This window comes from Telmatherina bonti (genome assembly GCF_933228915.1).
Source record: "Telmatherina bonti genome assembly, chromosome: 19".
Lineage (NCBI taxonomy): Eukaryota > Metazoa > Chordata > Actinopteri > Atheriniformes > Telmatherinidae > Telmatherina > Telmatherina bonti.
The window spans coordinates 20,473,522-20,478,234 of record NC_136617.1 but is presented as its reverse complement, the minus strand read 5'-3'; positions in this window follow the sequence as shown (position 1 = coordinate 20,478,234).

Sequence of the window (4,713 nt, the reverse complement as noted above, 5' to 3'; positions counted from 1 at the left end):
TCTGTGCTTCTCTTTAGTTTAGATTTGCTTCGGTTATCCATGTGTTTGCAAACTGGGAACACACAAGGGAACATCATGATGCAGACACATAAGCATGTTCTGGCTGAAAAGTAACACATGCTTTCCAAACCTCATTAACGATCAGCACTACATCCGCTTACATTCTTAATTATATTTAACCTAGGTGTGATGTTATAAGGATATTGCAAGAGTTTTTGTTACTCTGACTGACGTGCGACCTCTTGACCTGCCAGGTCACATTGTCTTCATACAACCGTCTGGTATGAAGAGCTTCACATGTAGGCTAAATGTCCAGTTACCACACCAGTTACCCCTCCCTGAGAGACTCACTGTTTGTATGGTAGACATGTGAAGATGACTTTAGGGGAAGAGGGCTGGGATCAGATTACACTCCTGGGTTTTCATCTGGATCTATTAGCGTGGGAACAGAGAAAGCAGCAACCAAAAGGAAATTTCATCACGCAACACATTAACAAGCACAGGCTGTCACTGAGTTAAAGGGCTCCTTGTTAGCTTGGTCAGTCTAAATGTCTCACAACAGCCTTCTGTCTGTGTATCTGTGACTGCATTGAACAACTGTGGCCTAAATGAAATCCTATACAGACACACACACACACACACAAAGTAAGCTAAAATGTCTAAACTCCATCGACGCAGACAACAGCAGGTCTGAATGATTCGTCATCAGACGTCATGTGCTCGTCTCAGTCATCCAGAGCAGCGCTGAGGATCAGCACAACTGAGCTGCTGCTAAATACACAGGCTGTTTGGGCCATTTACTGGCTGAGTGTTTGCTTGCTGCCTTCCCATAGAAACCAGTGTGTGAGGGTCACCCTTCAGGGAGGCTGTGGCGTGGCAGGTTATTTTCAGTGTCTGTTACTAGCCTATCAAAGGTTGGCATTTCATTGCCCATTCTGTCTGTGCAACTAGACAGTTACTGTAATCATGATTAGTATGCACTCTGAGTGGGATATTTACTGCAAATTTACTGCACCACTGTAAACATTACCTTGTGCTCATATTTTGTTTTTAAACAAGTCACAATAAATTATATATAGTCTATTTGAAGGTGTAATAAAAATAAATTTAAATATTTGGATACTAATAAAGCTTCATGATATAGTTAAAGTATAAAGAAAAAGAAGATCTGTCGGTTTCAAAAGACGATGAAGTGTTTTTTATTATGTTAACTATAAATTTGATGCTGTTGTAATGTATAGACTTTATGTGGTTCAGTGTTGCACTACAGAAATAAGTATTTTCAGAGATTTTGATATAAATCAATGAATTCTCCAGCTATTCTTCCCACTGAAGATGCATAATTGATTTCTCTTTATAACTGTTAGTCTTACATTGTTACCTCAGCCAAGCAGGTGGCGCAGGTTATGTTTTTGCAGGCTCCCATCTGTGTGTGTGTTAGCAATATTACTCATACAGCACTGCATTTTTTCTGAAAAAAGGTCTTGGTCTAACTTAGATTGTATCAAACTTTGGTACTGATCCAGAGAACCATCTGGATCCAGGAATATTTTCTGGAGGATTCTTTATCATTTCAAGATAGGGCCATTTTCAGTATATATGCATATAACTCCACATAAAATAATCAGGGGCTTGGCCAAAGAAATAGGAGAAGTTCCCAACAGGTTTTTCAACATATCAAAGATAGATAAGGATCCCGGTGAAATTCTGGATTTTACAATCCAGAACAGGAAAAAATTGAGGATTTTTGGAGTTTTGATCACTGCAAGAGAACAAATTAAGACATAAAGATGCAACAAACACCACACTACAATCAAGATAATGTGGCTTCATTGTCAGTAGGGATTTAAAAGTGTACACATATTAAATAAATGTAGGAGTATACTGGAGGGTGGAAGTCACAATATATGTGGAAATAAGCTGTTTGGTGCAGGTCTGCGCTCTGACAGTGCTTTTCTAGTTAGTCATGTCTTGGGCAGCATAGGTTTGTCTGTCTGTATCTTATAATTCAAAAAGTTAAGGATAAATTTTGATAAAAATTTCAGGAAATCTCAGAAATGGAATCAGGAACAAGTTATTAGATTTTGGAGATGGATATTTTTTTAAAGGCTTCTTTACTCTGGGAAGACAGGAATAATTTTGACATTATGGCTTCTAACAAAAAAAAATATGCGCACAATCATGTGAAAATAAATTAGTGGAGGTCTATGAGTAATAATCACTTGTTCATTCAGTCTGTCACAGGATGGTGAATCTCTCTTGCTCTGTAAACTGACAAACTGAGCCTCTCTGGTTTGCCCTTTTACTGAAAATTATATTGTTGTTCTTCTCCTTTAATCTAATTTACTGTAACATTTTCACAGATGTTTCTTTATTGGCTTTATACAACTATTACAGCTGATCTCTGCCTCTCAAAACGTTATCGAAAAATGTTGATGGCATCACATTTCAATTGAGGCGTTTTCTTTTTTGTTTGTAAGAAATTTATATACAAAACATATTATTCTATGTTCTATTTTTATTATTTACAACCATTAATACATTTTAAGCATTACTTAACTTGTAGTATTCTGCTTAGAGATGTATTAAAAATAAGCACAGTCTTATTTTCATGCATTTTCCAAGATAGTCTTGTTTATGATAATGGACTCTGAAACATGAAAAAAAAATAATTTCTGATGAAATTGCAACTTTTCTCATGTGAGACTTTTATTTTTCTGTCTTTGTAATTTTTATAGAAGGGAGTAAAGTTAAAACTTGAAACAATATAGCAAATAGTGGAACAGAAATGTTAATAAATCTGTTACATATACTTTATACTATCACCTTAAAGTATAAAGTAATCTTTTCAAGTTACTTGCAAACTGGAAAACTTCAAGACAAATTCGCCAAGCTCACACAGGAAAAAATATATCAATTAATTCTACTTAATCCAACCCACCTTAACAGATTCTCAGTTGCAGAAAACTGGATGCATCAACCGTGAAACTAGCAGTAATATACACAGCCTGCAGTATCAACCTGCCACCACCAGATGGCTACAAACAGACAGGATGATGTCTTTCGTGCGCTTCCATCTCCCTCTGCTGTCCAAACACATTTCACAAAGAGCCTTGGAGTGTTGTCCACCTGTGAAATGTGCCACCAAATTTGAAATTATGTAACAAAGTAAGTAAGTGTAATGTAAGAATCATGATTTTATTGTATTTTCCTTGATAAAAACAAACAGATCACAGTACAGCATGCACACATTCCTTACAGAGATCTAAAAATAAAACTGGTCAGATGGACTGTTTCAATGGAGACTGGCATCATTATTAAACAAGCTGGCTAAGTTTTCTGACCATTTAGGAACGTCTGTCAGAAAACCCACTGTCTGCAGGAAAGAAAAAGGAGGGGGGGGGGGGGGGGGGGGGGGGGGGGGCACTTCAGAAGGATAAAGAGCTTATAAAGCATAATCAATAACAATTCTACTTTTAGAGTGTCTACATTCAATTCGGCTGAACATTTTAAGTAATTACTTCCTTCGAAACAACCAGCAGCCATTCATACTCAATTCTGAAGAACCCTGGAAAATGGCACTGGCAAGCAAATATTTTCATTATCATCATTATCCTCAATATTATTAAAATAAAAAAATCCCAACAAACAATAACTTGGTCTGATGAAAGTGCTATTTGTGATAGACAGGCATGGTAACACTGAAAAGCATATAAACTATACAGACAGAAATCAAATCTTTGAAAGTATTTTACCAGAAACATAATGCTAATATTTATTTACTCTAGAGGCAGAATTTTCATTGTGGTGAAATTATAATTTGACTTTTACTTTTTATTTTTTTATATTAAATTTCCTTTTGGAATAATTAAGATTTACAGCATGTACACATTCACAAACCCTTCATGTCTGTGCTTCTGCTGTCCACTTTGGAGCACAGAGGAGTCAGGATTACTTCAGATTGAGCTCATATTTTTACCCATTCAGTTTATCACACATATGTACAATAGCTCTATAACTACAAAGGCATTCAGAGATAAAAATTACATTTTGGCACCAGGCACAGAACTGAAAATATTTATTTTAATCAAAAACTAAATCCCACCCTGAAAAATAATTAGACTATCTCAACTCCTAAACATGTTGTCTCAGCAATGTGAGATAACAGCAAAGATGCATTTAATCTGGCTAAGAAGTCAAAGATGTCAAATTTGGCATAATTGTTGCTGGAAGGGAAGAGGGGCAGGAGACAGGCAGAGACCTGGCAGAAGGCTCTACAGTGCATTTCTCAGTTATTTATTCTTCCTGAGTGCTACAAGTAAACAGGAACTGGAGAAGCTTTTGATAGTTAACATTGGTTGGGCCTTTCTACTATTTACAATATTACAGACACGTTTGGCTTTTTCTGTGATTTCATCCTGTATTCATGTTAAACAAATACCTTTACTTTGTTCACATAGGTGAGCAGCTTATTTTGTCCAAGATACCCTGAATTGTTGCTGCCACCAGCATTAGGAAAATGGCAGCTTTTAGAGTCTGAACAAGTGATGATCATGATAACTTTCCCTGAGAGGGGAATCGTTTCTTTTTAGGGTGAGATGGACTTTATTCATATCAGCTTCTAATTTTTGTCTAATCTTTGCTGTGAAGCAGTCCACATCCAAACTGGCCTGATGTCTTCACTGAACAGACTAAGCACTGGGAGAAGCTTTG